Consider the following 17859-nt stretch of genomic DNA (forward strand, 5'->3'; position numbering starts at 1 on the left):
TGTGACCCAAAATGTGTGTGTGTGTGTGTCAGGTGGGCTGAACATTAATGAATGAAGATTAATGAATTAGAATAGAAAAATCCTCTCTGGGTCTCCGTTGCTTTTTTCTCTCATCATATAAATCTCTTTCAGACGTTCACCTGATACATGTGGGTGTAACTGATAATAACAGAAATCCCAACTTAAACTCATAAACTGGAGGATATTTAGAAATTTAAAGGGAGGAGGAAATGATGTGTACTGGATAAATTAATCCCCCATGACTTGTTTTTGACATCATTACCCTCAGTCAGAATTATAGGTCATGTGACTTTTAATTAAATTCCCCTACTGTAGAGATCAGACACAGCAAATATACTGCTTAGTAGTTTAGCAAGTTTAGCCTGCGTATGAAGATAATTTATCCTCACGACAAATGCGTATCTAAAATATCCCAAATTAAAACATGTTTTTGCTTTGTTCATTTAGTTTATTAAGCATACAAGATGTGATCAAACCTCAGTTATATGCATTGAATATTAAAACTACCACACAATAAAGTGCAAAACTTTAAACTAAGGGTCTAAAACATCTAGAAATCTAAAGATTCTGTACTAACCTCAGACTATATCTTCTTCTTGTTACTTATTTATGTTATTTCTCTTTATTGTTAGACTGGAATTTGTTGATTATGAGCTTGATCATGCAAAACCTGCCTGGCTGAATTTCATGAAACTTCATGAAGAAGTGGAAACATCCCTACACTTTGGTGTGTACTACATTGCAGATGTCGTACAACAACAACAGACTCTGGGGAATGGCTGACATGGGTTGCAAAGGAGGTTGTAGATATAGCATGCTTAATATGAGAAGTTTTTATTTAGATGTGTAGAAGGGTATTAACTGAGACACTGGCTGAATTAGGTGGCAATAAAATAATGTGATTAGATGACCACACTACAGAGCCCAGGTGCTTCAATAACACTGCAAAGCTTTAGTGAGTTATGTAACTTTTTATGTGTTAGTCTTTTAAAAGATGTATATGTCCGTTAGGACACAACAGGCTTGGGCCGTGGTGCTGCATAGGGTTTGTGCATGTTGTTCATGAAGTCATCCCTTTTGTGCTTTTTAAACGTTATTGAATTAAATGTGATTTGTGATGTGACATTTTTAATACATGCTGGACGCTCTGTTTTGAGTTTATATTCATTTTGTAAAACTTGGAGTCTTAATTCTCATCAGTTTTACCTCAGTGTTGCATCTGACCAGTTAATTATTCTTTCCAGTTTCCAGTATAAGTACTTTTGGTCTTTTTTAAGACTGTGCCTCTTGCTTTCCACTCGCCTAAACTTACCAGACACATGTGTGTCACCGGTCCTTGAAGTTAAAGTTTTGAATAGTTCTCATAGTGTTGTGCATTTGGGTCTTTGGTTCTTTATCCAGCCAATCTAGAGCCAACATCTTTTGTTGTCACCCTTTGAAAAAAAAAGGTAACTAAATGGATTGTCATATGCCAACATGTGAACACACATTCACATGTTGTCGTATTAACACATATTTAAAAAGACACAGAGCAATGGTGTGTGGGTCCCTGCTTCAGCTGCGGTGAAGTCATTGGGCCAACAAGCAGTTTAAATATTCAGCCAGTGTTACTGTGAGGATGGCCGCAGAGGAATTCATTAACATTTAGCTGCACCTGTTCCCTCTGCTGCTCCTCATCCAGCTAATTGATTACAGCAGAACTGATTATGAGAGGAAAGAGAGGGAGGAGGGGGAAGAGAGGAGAGGCAGAAGGATGGAGGGGGCTGGGGATAGGGACAAACTGAATATATGTGAGAGTCGGCCAGATTCCTCCATACACACTCTTTCTCGCTCTCTTTCACTCTCTCACTCTCTCTGGTTGGGCATCGCCACGCGCTTCATTAACTAATTAGCCACTTTGACAGGACACAGTTGGATGTGAGGTCTCCATGGAAACAGTTCAGAAGTTAAATTCATGTTGCAACAACTCCCATGGGAACAAAAAGAGGGAAACCGTGAAGGAGGACAATACTGCTAGCATACCGACTCTCCATCTGGAGAGCAGTGCTCCTCTTCCTCCTTAACAGCTCCTTTTGTTCATTTTAGGCTCTTTCACTAAATATACCACTTTCAACGTAACTTTAAATGCAATCAAGTCCTACTGCAGGTACTAAGGCTGATCCCATTGCACAATCTAGGATTTGTCCTCTAAGGAACCAAGGTCAGATTTCACAGTCACTCGGGTGGACAGATGAACTCACATGTGGTACGACACCAGTGACACTGCAGTGAACCTGAACACAGTTTTGTAGTTTTGCTCCCCAACCAATGGCAGACACTGTCTGAACTGACATGGACACATCGTCTGAAAAGAAAACATATGGATAGAATTTCTGTATCCATAAATTTGAAGCTATTAAATAGGCACATCATAATGTTCCTTGAGTATTATTATCTCATGAACGTCTGCACTGCTTTCGACTGCATGGAAATATCGTTTTAACAACTTGCACTTGTGTCTCATTCACACTAGCTGGATCTCCATCAGTGTGTCACCAGAGTGTCCTAAGTTCTAGTAAATCGTGGCAATCTCGAACAAAAGAAATCTTTCCTCTGTTCTCCCTCAGATGCCTTTAAAAGCTACAGCCGAACTTTAAAAATGAAAGTCTTGATGATAAATTAATGGAGCACAAAGGTGAAAAAAGACAAGCACAATCCCAGTCTCACTTCTCGACTGCTCGGCCATAGTCGGACACCCAGTTCTCATGACATCTAACAAAATGTGTCAGTTTGAAACAGTAGTTCATGTTTTCTTGTTTTATCGATGCACACTGTCATCAGTGTGCTTTTGGACTGAATATTCCCATTCTTCATTATGTATGTGCTGAAAACATGCCTCTAAAACAGCCATCCATCCATCCAGGTGGTAGGAGAATAAACAGGCATGTATCAAACATCCTTTGCCACAGCCATGTTTTCCAGGTACTCCTAAGGGATCCCAAGGCATTTTGAACCATATACGTACAGAATCCTTGTGGCAAGCCGTGGATTTGCTCTGTGCTCTGCTTCCAATTTTCATAGCCATAGAATCTCCAAGAACAGACACCCAGGAGGCTTGATCAGTTGCACCAGCCACCTCGTCTGGCCCTTTTCAATGCAAAGGAGGTAGCCTATCTCCAAGACTGACCTCAGCCTCCCGAGAGAGAAAACTCATTCTCGCCATTTGTATTCACAACTTTATTCTTTCTGTCACCAACCAGAGTGCATGACTATAGGTGAGCGAATGTACAACGACTGGTAAATCAAAAACCTCCTTGCTCAGCTCATTCTTCCCCAAAATAGCCTGCTATAACACCAGCATTACTATGGATACTGCATAAAACTGCCAGTTCATCTCACCCTCCACCTTCTCACTTTTCATAAATAAGATCCAGATATAGTTAAACTCCTTCACTTGGGGTAACAAATATCTCACACCAAAAAGGACAAAATCTCATGAAATCCTATAAAACTAAGACTCTATTAAACTGTAAAGAGTTTGGCAATATAAATACCAGAATCTGCTGATATATTTGTGCAGTTGTGTGTAGAGTAGAGGGAGGACTTATCATCTTGTGGCACTTTCCAGCAATTTTGTACTAGGTGTTAATTATTTAACAGACTCAAATCTCATAGAAGCAGTGTGTAAAGTTACAAAAACTGTCAAAAATCATAATCATTAGAAAGAACTGCCTCACAAATCAAACCAGCAATGTATACTCAAGCAATTGTACAACCATGTCAACCTTATTATTAAATACAAGTTAAGTACTGAGACCCATAAACCTCCATAACACAGTTTCCTGATTTTCTGCTGCCTTTATTTTCATATTTGTGCAGTTAAAGAAAGTCTTAAATACAAACCATCTCATGTATTAATGTCAGATGTACATACATATATATATATATATATATATATATATATATATATATATATTTGGTAGAAATCATGTCTCTCAACTAAAGTGTGCTGTGTCCATTCATTTATTGAGCTTCATGGCTTAAATGTCACTGAATGAACTAAATGGGATCCATGGAACAATTAAGCTCATATCAGAAGTATTTTCTTTAGAGGTGAATTGGCCTCCGGCTGTATTGAAACACTGGATGATTTCATTCTATTTTATCCTAGTCTGACTGGAGCAGAAAATGTCGGGAACAGAAATCCCTCCTGCAGCTGCTTTATATTCAGAGGTAGATGACATTGTAAAGCAGCAGGGTGAGCGAAGGCACGGCCTCATTCACCGCCTTCAAACAGGCAGAGCGCTTCCGTCTCTTTTAATTTTCCCTCAGAGGACAGCAGGAAAAATACACGGAGGTCCGCAGAAAGCTGATGAAGATAACGCTGATAATAATACAGATAATAATCAGACAGCCCTGATAATCACAGTGGGGGCGCACACATCTTGTAGAAATTTAATGAAGATAACCAAAGACATGCCAACCCTGCTCTGGTGTCTCGTACTTCACGTAAATTCTTCTATGTGCAACACAGGCTTCAAAACTTATTAAGTTCCCTGAAGAACCAGGAAAGTGTTTAAAACCGGTTGAGACATACTCTCCACACCAGGCAGGATATTCTGAAAACAGCCATTTAGTGCCAAACCCTTGATTCAAGCTGCCCCATCTGGCAATCCAAGTCGAGGGAGTACTCTGCTTAACACTGGGGCTGCTGAGAGTCCAGCTACACTGGGAACTTGGATGAAAATGAAAGTGGATGGATGAGCATCACCACCAAAGAGGAAACACAATAACCACAACACATTTTGAGTAACAGAAAACCAGCAGAACTGCAAAGAGAATAAACTGAAAAAGGGTTTTTTTTAAAAAACAAAATATTTTCATCTACATCATCCATTTAGAGACCTTGCAGGGAAGTTTCAACACTCTGTACTCATCTTTTTAATCTTTATGCTAATCAAGTTTCTTGTTTTTTTTAAGAAATAGAGGTTTATATGAAATCACACTAATGCAAGTGTGTCCTATATTATCCATCTTCTTTACTGCTTGTGAAACATAGGACCCACAAAGAGCCTGCCCCACCTGACACAGGGAAACAGGTGAGGTGCACTCTAAAGAGGACACTGGCCCATTATAGAGCCAAGACAAAGAGACTGACAACCAAACACTGTCACCCACATCAATTTAGAATTATCTGTTAGGCTAACAAGTATGCCTTTGGACTGTAGGAAGAAACACACAAGGTCAGGAAGTACATGCACACTTCAGACATAAAATTCCCAACCAACCAAAACCTTCTTGCTTTGAGGCAACAATTCTTCCATCTGGTCACCATCTAACAAAATGTTAGATGGTGACCAGTGAGTATACATCAATAGAGACAACTGTTTGATGACAACCATTAAAATAGCTTCCAGGTTTTTAGAAAAGTAGTTGCTTAGACAGAGACCACCCTCACTAACGCCTGATATGCACCCAGTCACATGTTCTGGAAAAATATGAAATATGACAGAAACTACTAGATTGAGAAAAAAGCCTCAAGGGTTACTCCTAGTCAGCTTTCAAGGGGTAAAGAGTTTAAAAAGTCTGATGTAAATGTGAGAGGGAATTGTTGTCTGTGTCTCTGTGTTGGCCCTGATGATGGACTGACAACCTGTCCCCTGTCTCTCACTGCTGAGACAGGCTTCAGCCCTCCACAAGCCTGAAATGAACAAGTGGTTAACAAACTTGATGGAAAGATGAAAGATGAAAAGTCAGGTGAGATTCACAGTGGCAAAGTCCCAATTCCTATCCAAACTATTTCAAGTCCTCATGAACTCGACCACTCAGTGGACCCCTTGCTGGCAGCATTTAAAGCTTAGCTTTGGGCTGCTGGGAACCATGACATGACTGATCATCCCTTGTCTGTCTACGTCCTGTCAGTGAGGCAGACATAGTGAATGAGGTGAATGAGGAGACGCAAAAAACAAACTAGTGCTAAAACTGTAGTTCAGTCAGGACCACTACAGCTCACAGAAGACCAATATTTCCATCTGCAGTCATTTATACTTGGCAGTATCTGTTGCTGTTGATATCAGCTGATCTTCTGGGATTATAGCTGAGCTTGGCTTCGTGGTCTGCCTAAACTAATGCCGATTTCGATTCTTTCACTTTAGATGATGATCACTTCCTCTTACAAACCTCCTGTATCTTCTCTGGCTCTGTAAACCAGTGCAGGTATTTAGAAACTCCAGTGCTGCTGATTCAGGACATGGTCCATTTAATTTATGGGTACAGTTGGTGTTATTGTATTTGGAGCTGTACTTCGACTGTTTGTGCTGCTGAGCAATTTGTGCGATCGATGTATGAAAAAGCTTTGAAGAACAACAAAATGTTCAAGTGAACCTGAAATTAATTCTGTGGGCTTCTCCTCTCTTTCTATATGCTAAGCTGCAGTGTGAACACTGCATACAGAATAGCTCATCCGCCCTGTGACCTCCACACACACACACACACACACACACACACACACACACACACAAAGGACCAGGTGGGTAAACACTCCCTGAATTCAATCTGTGATTGTTTGTTTATGTCCTCTGGGTGAGAGCTGCAATCACACTGACTGTGTGCCAGTGTGTGTGTCTGTAGGCGTGTGTGTGTGCGCGCATGTGTTTAAATGCCCTCTGGGTAAAAAGAGCAATCACATGGAGGGCAAAATGTCTCTATTTGGTCGGCAACAAAACATGCAATGCCATGCTGCACTGTTCAGTGTGTGTGTTCTGAAAACTAACAGCTGTTAGGGTTTATACCAAAAATACACTTGATATATGTGTGTATGTATGAGGAGTTGGTCACTTGCATATAGAGAATATTAATAGAAAGGACCTATCCTGTTTATCCTGTTGGGCTCTGCTAGAGTAGCTCTGCGTGATTCACAGTTTAAAAAATCTCATTTATCTAATACTGGGCGTCTGCGCAGACCCACAATTCATCCTGTATGAAACAAGCTCTTAAAGCGGCTCCTTCTTTAAAGCTAACTTTCTGCTTGTTGGCCGTCCCTCATGAACAAGAGTTTTGAACAGCAGCTGGACAGGGCGTTTTTCTTCCTAACATGAAATGTGAACATATCCTCTCCTTATGATATCACACAGATCCAAGAGTAAAAAAAAGTGTGTGGAATTGAGTTTAGAGCGAGGATTATATGTACTTACATATCTATGTACACTTATCTGTAAAGAGGATATTCACATAAAACAGGTACTGTTCTTGTGTTTTTCACTGGTAAAGATTATTTAAAAGCCTATTTAGTTTTATTCATTTGTCAGTTTTCTTTATCTGGGAGCAGGACGTGGGAGGATTTCACACTGAACTGGACACCAGTCTCTCACAGGGCAGGTGACACAGAATGACAGAGACAATCATACACAATCGCATTCACACAGTCGATGCAGAATCACCAAACAACCTAACAAGCATGTATTTGGAGTGAGTGGAAACCATCATACACATTATAAGAAATTGTTCATCCAGCCTGATTCTTTATACCAGGTGTTCCCAGACACCCACTGCCTGACACTCGCCGGTGTTGTTACTCATCTCCAATCGTTGAGTTTTGTGTGGAGTCGTCGTAGTAACAGGATGATTACACCCTCAGAAACAAAGCGAAAAGCATAATTATCAGCTTGCTGTCATTCATCAGGTTCTGTGCGTCCTTCCCTCCAAATCACCATCATTGTAACATCTCCTGAAGCTCTGCATCAGGATAATATCAGAGTGCTAAACAGTCCCACTCTGATTGGACCAGGGAGGGTCCTGTGACCTCATAGTTTCATGTCTTCAATTATGTAACCTGAATCCAGTTTATTGTTTTGTTATTCATCACAACTGTCCTACGAGGTTAGGAGGATTCCTAATGAGCACTTCAAAACCCAACCTGGTGATGAATGTTGATCAGATTAGATCAATGCAGGACTCTTGGTCATGGTGGCTCATTACTAACTACATTGTAACACAGATCCACTAGTTTAAACACAACAAGACTGCATAATTATATCCGTCAGTATTTAGGCTTTTATTATGCAAATGCTTTGTTCTATTTCATGACTGACTTTAAGTGTATATTTACTGTTGATTTAGTGACTCTTATGTATAATTGACATTTTGTAGCTGTAGAGCACTTTGGCCACCTGAGGTTATTTAAAATGTGCTACAGAAATAAAGTTTGACTGACTTGACAACACTTCTAAATTAATGATGTGAAATTAAAGATCTACAATCCTACTCTTTGTGTCCGCCAAAGAAAAACATGAATATATGTTAAATTGTACAACTGCTTGCTTTTAGTGCTGTTAGTGCCTTTTTCTAACGTACAGTTAACAGCAGTTTGTGACTGGAAGAAAGAATCAAAGCTAAATAAGTAAATGATCAGATAAAGGTTTTTCAATAAATCAATAAAACCATAACTAGAATTTGTCTTTTTACCTTCTGGATGATTGATTAAAGTTGTCTTTGTGAATAAAACTTAAATATAATACAATGGCAATGGGAAAAAAATGTGTGTGAGATTGTATTTGTACAGAAGCTGTGGGGACATATTTCTGTTGACACAATGAGTGATATCTGAATTTAATAGTGAGGATCTAGTGTACAGGTAAGGTGAGGGTTGAGTTTTGTCACCAGGAAATGAATTTAAGTCAGTATGTGTCTAAATTCAAAATGGTGGAAAGTTTTAAAATCGGAGCTTCTTTGTAAAGAAAAGGTCACGGTCAGCAGTACTTCACAGATCAAAACGTTCCTGAAATAACTCCATACTGTATGATGTCACGATGTCAAAAACAAAATTCAATTAAACCGCTGCATCAAAGGCCCCGAAGGATATTTTCCCCCGGCAACAACAGTCAAGAGGTAAGTTTGAGACGAGGTCTGATATGTAAATTATTTTAATTAACTGAGTCATTCTACGTGGTGTTTTGTATTTCAGTTTGAAGGAGAACTTTTATACTTGTTATGGCCAAAAAAGGAACTGCTGTGATTTTCCATTACAGACCTCCTCCAGAGTTAAGGTTTAAAAGCAATTTTGAATTGTGCCTGAAATCCAGCTGCTCTGACAAGAGCCAAACGTTGTTAAAGTTGACTAAAAGAAAGGTTAAAAAAACAGAAATAGAGACACCATGAGGAGGCTCTGCCATTCATAATATATAGAGAACTGTGCAAAAGCTTTAAGCACTGTTGTTTCGCTTCTATCACGCAGTGTCATCAGGGAGGCATCTGACTCATAAAGAAGTATCTTTTGAAACAAAGACAACTACAACAGATGGTGTGATCCCAGCAGAGGGATGATCTAAAGAGTCTGGGATTGCATGAAAACACAGAAGGCATTGTTTTCTTCAGTGACATATTGGTACAATAGCTGTCTTTGGGGGGGGGGAACTTCATTGAAATAATAATCAATTTTTTCAGATAAACCAATCACAGACATCTAACTGAAACCTAATCTCAGGGTATTAATGTAATAACAACTGTGTGGGTTTCAGTCTTTTCATGCTACATGTGCTGCTGCTAACTTAGTTCCAGCTAGGGCCACCGTTGTGGGGGGATGAAGGTGGAGGTTGGGGTGCTGGCGCCTATCCTAGCTGCCATAGCACAATAGCTGAGGTACACAATGGACATTTTATCAGAATATCACAGGGCTAATACAAGACTGTTCACATTCACACATAGAGCCACTCCACATAAAATCGCCCTATATGGATTAACCAATCAACTCCAATCATCTTTGGACTGTGGGAGTAAGCAGGAGGACCAAGTGCTGCAGATACTAGGAGAACCTGCAGAAAGGCCCCAACCAGCCAGTGGATATGAACGCAGGAACTTTTTTCTATGAGGTTTTGGTGCCAATTATTCCACCACTATGCTGCATAAGAAAAGCTTTTTTCCATCATCCACTTGTGGTCTGCTGGCATTTCTGAACTACAATTCTAGAATACAAGCTGAATGAAGTCTTTGTGAATTTTTCTCTATTTATTAAAATCTGTATCTGTGGTGAACGTGTTTTTTCTCTTTCCCAGAGAACAAAGCTTGATCTTCTGATTCTTTTCACTTTTGTCTGTCTGCTTTAGAAATTTGAGTTAAGCCATTATTTGCTGTAAAAAGGACTCTTTTGTTAAGAATAACTATTAAACTTCTGACACTTTTGCTTCTGATATCAGAATTGAACTTAATCAGACATTTGAGGTGTGAACAAAAAGTTTCAGGCACATGAAACAAACAAGCCTTACTCTAATGTGGACAGTCAATCCTTCAAGGTCATGTCTAGACCACGGGGAGCTGATAGGTTGCTCCCTTGAATTCCTTTTTCAACTACTTAAATCATATGTTCACAACTTTCACCATAACCACAAACTTATGAGATAGAATCAACTGGGATTTCTTGGTTAGGATATCCAGTAGTAATTCAGTGCTGGGTCTCTTGCTAATGCCACAGTCTCACTAGGAAAACCAGCTGTTGGGGATCATGGTATGACAAAAATAAGACTGCAACCACTTGCAGTGAGTTGCTATTGTCAAGTCAGTTTTATTGCATTATGTATTGGCATTCATGTACAATCTGATAAATCTATAAAAATTACAAATCTGCTTCCATCTGTTGCAAGTCTTTTGCAGTCTCCATACACAGAATACTTGCCATATTAAGTATTTATATTCTAGACAGAACCTCACATATCTGAAGCAGAAATTCCTCTAGACAGAAGAAGAGTCATGTAGTTGCTGAAAGGTGGCAATTTAACTGCAAAATAACACCTTGCTTCTATGTACGAATATACCCAGAAGGCAAACAGCTGAGTCAAGTCATTCATCAGTAGACTGACGCAGACTGAGTGAAACGTGTTCGCAATCTGCCTTTGTTTAGAAATTACACACTAATTTTATGCAAAGCTGTTCGGACACAATGGGCCTCCCTTGCAGCTTTTTGCAATCAGTCTCCAAATTTTTCCTTGTCGTAAGGAGGTTGCAGTGCTATTTACACAATGTGTGACCCAGCCACAAGACCAAGCAGTTTTTTAGCAGTTCTCAGTTGAGGAGTCCACAGTTTCTAAACCTGAAAGCAGTGCGTCACAATCTTTGCTTACCACCTGGTACCCTTTCTATGTTTGATTCCCTGCAACTTTGTCCACTTCTTGAAAATTGAAAATTAAACTGAAGGATCACTGGAGGAGACCCAGCACCGATCATAGAGGCACAGGGACAAAGGAAGTAAGAGGACTTCCAGTGAGAAATTTAAAAGCAGCAGCTGTGCTGAAAACAGTCCAGATGTAATGAGAAAATGATCATGAATGAGATATCAGCCATATTTTAACGTGAGAAGGGTTTGGGTTTTTAGCTTATTCTCAGAAGTTTCTGATCACATTTCATATTTCTAACATTAACACAGTAATAGCTGCAGGCTGATTTAGTAGAACAGGTCTCTGATGAGTCAATCAAGTATCACCTGAAGCATTAATACAAAGATATAAATCTGTCCTTTAGTACAAAGATGTAAAGGTTGTCATGGCCATTGATTTGGCTCAGTTTAAATACAGTACATATTTCTCGTTGACTGTACATGACAGCTTCTTTTGTTTTTAAATGTTCCTGAATCTTAAGATTTTTACTGATTATTTCCAGGTTTTTGTGGAAATACGACAGAGTTAAAATATTTATATAAGAATACATGTGGAGGGAGATTGAGAGGCCTTAGGCAACTCCCTAACGAGGATGTTAACTTTCTTGTTTTGTCAACTGTCAAAATTAAGAAGTGAAATTTCATAAAGAACTCTGAAAAACCCAATTTCATGCCCTAAAAAGTTAAATTAACATCTTGTATTGAGCTCAGTTGGACTCCTCACTGCTATTTCCTTTAATTAATATTTAGACAAGTCTCTAAAGTCTCCAGACTAACATTCCTGTGGAGACTCACTAGGAGGTTAAACTGCTTCAGCAGGAACCTTTTTTGACGAAATTTTGGACCAACAGAGGAGCTAAAAGTTTGTAGTATGAGCTGATTCTTACCAAAATCCACTCCTGATCCTCAGTCTGACAGCCATACATATACACAGAGTGACCCTAGATGGACTCTCCAGAGAATTCTGGGTAAAAGCCCCACAGCCTGACATACTGTAAACTCTGTGCTGTGTGTTCAGCCAAGCATTCAACAACACACACTCACACACACTCGCAGTAACGCTCCACTGACTGGAGGAAAGTTGAGGAAATGTCAGATTTGTCTGAAAAGTTGGTTTGACAGCAGAAACTTGACAAGAGCGGAAAGATTCACATTTTTTCCTTCAGCAACACGCTGCAGAGAAACTGACTGAGGCAGGACTCACATACACACAGACACACTCTGGATAGCTGTTTGTGTGTGTATGTTTGTGAGACACACAATTAAGGAGTGATTTGGTCACTGCAGAAGTTTATAATTTATATTTAGTTTTTAAATATTTCACTGTGAAACACATTTCTGTGTCGATGCTTATTTATGATCAGCCAAATTCAGCTTAGAGTAGTTAACATGTTTTTGTTGCATCAGGATCATTAAAGCTCACATGTCTTTGATTTGAAGTGGATCTTTTCTGCTCCAGTTTCATTTTTTAACCTTCACCTCTTCTAGCGTGAGCATCTTTGTGTCATTCACTGTTTAAGATAAGATTATTTGGACTTCTCTCGCTCTTTTGGTCAGCTTTCTTCAGGCTGACATCTCCTCTTTGAGAAGACATATGAACAGCAGGTGGGTGGGACTTTTTGTTTGAGATGACCATATAAGGATATATGTTCTCTGTGACATCATGGGGAGAAAATAATAGGAAAAAACTGTCTGTAACGGAATCTTCTGGCTCATCGGGTTTATTCGCACTTCCACTGACCTCATTCTTTGAAACTTTGGCCATGCCTAACATGAACATCCCTAGTGAGGCAGTATATGTGTGACAGAAAATGAGAATAAGCAGAAAAAGTCCTTTTTAAGTCACTGTTATACTTCAACTTTCACATCTTTGAGCCTCCTGTGAAAATGATTTGGGCAGGCAGCCTACGGAATAAAGCAAAGCCTGCAAACCAGTTCAGGCAGTCGACTTGAGCAGATTCTTCATCTACATATGATACTGTCACTTCAGCAAACATCTAATGCAATCATGCAAATTACTGCTGTCACTCCCCACTCCCTGCAGCGCTGTGCTGTGCTGAGCTTGGTGTTCTGATGTTGGGAGTAATGAGGTCAAATCCAGTATAAGCGCTGTACATTCCCATAGTGAGTGTTAGTTGGCTGATTGAATTAAAAAGTCCACTGCAAAATACACCAATCAGCTGCATTAAAACCACTGACAGGTGAAGCTGCAATCATCTTGTTGCAATCCAGCTTTCTCCTGGGAGACCTATGATCCTGGGAATCACATGGACATTTTTTGACCCACACCACCCATATAAACTACAGACTCAACATCACCTGTGCAGCAGCACTCTGATCACCAGCACAAAGCTCCCCTATTACACTCCAGTAATGGGTTGTTTTTATTTTAGCACATGCTAAAACAATGAAGAAAACAATGCTAAATTGCTAAAATGGAAAATTACCAGAAAAAAGAAGATGACACATTCAAATTATTCTTTTAAAATCAGTTATTTTCATGAACAATCGCATAGTGTGTGCTGCAATTCAAAGAAACAACCTGTTTCCTTTCCTTCTATAAAAATGCTAACATACACACTCTGCTAACAGGGTGTGTTGTCAAAGTATGTAGCAATCATGAAGCTATAATTTTTAGAAAATAAAAGGTTTATTTATTCAAATATTTTAAATGTGTTTGGTATAAACTGACTGATCTTTTAAATAACTTGCATTATTTTTAATGTTGTTATTTTATTCCAGACTTTTTTAAATATATTGTCTGTTTATATAAGTTTGCTTGATGGTTACATGATCTCTGCTAAATGTAAAAAATGTGATAGACAAAGAAATCTTTGATCCTTAATAAAGGTAGCATTGACGCGCCTTGTTATTATTTAGAGAAATCAAACAGCTTTTATAAAAGCTACCATACAGATACTGCAGTCACTTCACTGAGTTTCCTTTCAAAGTTTCAAAGTTTGGCCACAACCCGGATCTCAGTATCATGAAGGACGACAAACTGAGAAAGTGCTGAAATCTACAGAAACAAACTGTGCACTGTGCACTGATGCTTTCTCTCATCTCATCACGCTGAAAAAAAGAAGAAAAATCTGACTTTGAAAGAATATTGGGGGGCCTGAAGATACACACTTCACTATGTTGACAATATAAATTTGACGTCCTCAGTGGTGGTACTGACTGATGATCATCTTACACAACTTTCACCGAATTCATAATGTCTGCTGCATGGAGAACATCTGTTTAGAGGACAATCAGCTTAAGCAGATCTTTTTGATTGCCTTTGATGTGTCTGAAATTTGTAATGTTTACCAGAAAGTCAGCATTTGGTAGCAAAAACATTTTCAACTAACCCCGAGAATCTTACTTGAAATGTGACTTTTCCTTTCTCTTCAGTACCACTGCTGCTTCCACTGATACTGTTAGAACAAGCAATAACAGTAATAGTAATCTCTAATTATCTTGCCCCTATGTAAAATGTTTTTTGTTCTTCTCTTTGTCTAAGTGCAAGTCGAGGTCAGGGTGTGGAGGCAGCGCCACCTGCAGCTCCAGTATGTTTGGCATTCATCTTTCAACAACAGACACCCACATTGCTCTTTGTTATACATGTATCCTAAGGCTTTCAGCCATCAAACACCTCTGACATCGCCAATCAATCAGCCTTGACCTAAGAGCCAGTCGTCAGAGAAATATCAATCACATGCAGAAAAATAAGCAGACGGAAACTAAATGAGGTCAACTCTCCACAGACTGTCTGAACTTCCATTTGTATGGGCATAAATTATAAGTCGCTCACACAGCCAACGGAAACATTCATGATTTTCTTTTCCACTGCTGCTTTCTGAGTAACATGAAATAACCTGATCACACAAACATCTGATGAAACAGAGTGAAAGAAGGTGGTAAGTCCACCACTTCTCTATATTCAAATACCCGACCAAGGTATTAAAAACAGAGAAGAGGCAGGAGAAACTGCGAAAACCTTCACAGGACTACTTAAATGGATCCTGTGGCTGTAACCAAGCTGTTGTGCCTTTGGCTGCTGGGGAAGCAAGAACTTTGCACTAATTTGACTTTATCTTCTGTATTGATTTGGTTTACCTCAGTGTGCTGGGCTGAACTTAAACCAAACTTTGGAATGGATTTTTGCATCAGAAGTTTCTTCTCAGCTTATCATCATCTCTTCAAAACACATTTGGGTCATTGGGGATTTTGGTGTTATAGTAAAATAATATTTTATTATCACATTTTATAGTGGTTGTACCTGCAGCGTTGTTAAGCTGTTGATTTTATGATTCTGGGCAAACTTGTCAGATAATATTATTTGACACTACTTCCAAGTCATAGATGTATCTCTATGTATTGTTAAATATCATGATTGTATCGTCTAATATAAAACCACAACTGACAAAAGATCCTGGGGATAATTTAGAAACAGTGTTACTGCCAAACATTTTCACACACATTATTAAAAAATATACTTTTTTGCATTAGTGCCATCACACAGGACAATGAAAGAAGACTGCAATCTTTTAAAAAGGTGCAAAGTCTGCAGCAGGAAGTCAGAGGGGCAAGAACAGGGAAACCTGGAAGTTTATTGACCGGGGACAGCAGTTCATACTGTGCTTAGGATCATTTGCCTTTAGGTTTTAGACTTGAATACCAAAATCTAAGAAAGACATTAGGATTTAAATATCCTCCTGTACAACACTGAGTCCAAAAATGAATGCTTATCCAGTTTGTTCAAACATTATTATAATATTGTTTTAATCACTGTCACGACACCTTAAGTGTAACAAATGATAAATTAACAATTCATTAAACTTTACCTAATTTTTTAACTGTATTTTACAGTCTGACAGTAAAATGGTAATATTTTGAAACTGGATAATACCTGGTCTGTATGCCATGTTGGTAGCATATCACACACCCAATGCTAATGGATAATCTGTTGGTAATGGCAGTTCTACTGGATCATTCCATAAACATTACTAGAAAAGTAACAGCAAAACTAAATAACCATTAATATAATATAATATAATATAATATAATATAATATAATATAATATAATATAATAAGGTTTCAGAAGGTTGGCAATGTATTTTAACAAATAAAAGTGCACATTGACTCAAGACGTTTATTTAAATTTAATCAAAGCTTCAACCAAAGTTTTGATGATTAAACCACAGACAGCAGTCAGCCCGTGAACTCTAGCTGCTGGTGTAAAACTTGAGTACTTTGTACGCCCACCATCCATTCCAGCCACCTCCTGCTGATTTTATGCAGTTCAGGAATTAATTCAGTTTAAACTCATATTTAGTACCACTCAATATGAATCGAGGCAGTGACTACTGTTAAAAATAGCATGCTTTCCAAGTTATTTTTCATTTGAGTAATTTTCTTTAAATAGGGCTGATCCTTGCTAATATGCTACATTTTGCTTTTTTTCCCCAATGTCTGCTACCAGACACATTTTCTGTTATATTTGAGAAGTATACTTTTAAAGAAGAGCTCTTCAAAACCCTACACTGTGGGCTTCTCCTGAGACAAAGTCAAGACAACAGCCTTTCTATGCATTTTCAATGTATCCTGAGCCAGCACAGGATGGCACACTGACACATACCATAGTTCATATTGTTTCCTCTGACTGTTCTTTCCTAAGACACCTCTGGACTTAAGATTAGAAGTCAGTAGAAACGACAGTAGAACTGACGTGTTGTCAGACTCACCCTCAGGGATTAATTCACAGTGTCTTCATGATTCATATGCCCTCTCCTAGCTTTGCTCCTCACCTGACGTACTGCCTTTGGGTTTGAAAACTGTTGATGCTTCCACTCAAAACTGCTGGCTATAGCTGCTCATCATCAAAATGAGTCATCAACATGAAATGCATCCAGCTTGAAACCAAAGTTGATGTTTACTATCTGTCCAGGTTTGAGGTCTGTAGTGAACCTACAGAGCAGCCATCCTGGAAGCTGTCTGGACATACCTAAGAGGATAATCTTGAATTTGAGATTGACCAAATTGATATAAGACTTTTGATCTTGCCAATTGCAACAACCAAATATTACAAATTACTTTTAGCCTTGACCTCCTAAGACCCGAACTCTTCCACGGCATGCATTTTTAATTTCTCTTTGATATTTCGGCATATTGGGACCCAATGAATGCAAAAACAAAGAATCACCAGATTTTTTTTTACCCTATTTTTGTTTCTAAGAAAAATGAGAGCCACATATGAAGACATTCGTTTTAAATTTTGATAAAACAGAGGCAGTATAATGTCCTCGTAAGTGGATATCAGGTCCCTGTAGAGCAAAATGGAATATTTTGGTCTAAATAACCCAAAATGTGATGTCCATATATGTGGACACCAGGTCCTAGGAGGTTAAAGATTAATTTACGGCAAATGGTTGCACCTCCCTCAGCTTGGTGCTTTTGGAGGTTCCTTCCCGTTAAAAGGGAGTTTTTTCTTCCCACTGTCACCAAAGCGCTTGCTCATAAGGGAGTATGTTTGTTGGGGTTTTCTCTGTTTTCTTTATGTTATTGTTGCAAACCTTCTGGCAATTACATGTATTGGTGTACCATCCTAGAGGAGTTGGACTACCTGTGTAATCTCTGTAGGGTTCATGTATCACCTGGTAACAATAGTGGCACTGACCCTAGCCAAGTCCAAAACAATGCAAAGCTTCTTATTGTTGTTCCTGTACTGCAT

The 17859-nt window shown here is 38.9% G+C and overlaps 1 protein-coding gene across 1 annotated transcript in view; it reads right to left on the minus strand.

Moving 5' to 3' along the window:
- The window catches only part of dcc (DCC netrin 1 receptor), a 329297-nt gene that overhangs the window by 91137 nt on the left and 220301 nt on the right, over window positions 1-17859 (minus strand). The window lies entirely within an intron of this gene.

This window comes from Pelmatolapia mariae, linkage group LG20 (genome assembly GCF_036321145.2).
Source record: "Pelmatolapia mariae isolate MD_Pm_ZW linkage group LG20, Pm_UMD_F_2, whole genome shotgun sequence".
NCBI lineage: Eukaryota > Metazoa > Chordata > Actinopteri > Cichliformes > Cichlidae > Pelmatolapia > Pelmatolapia mariae.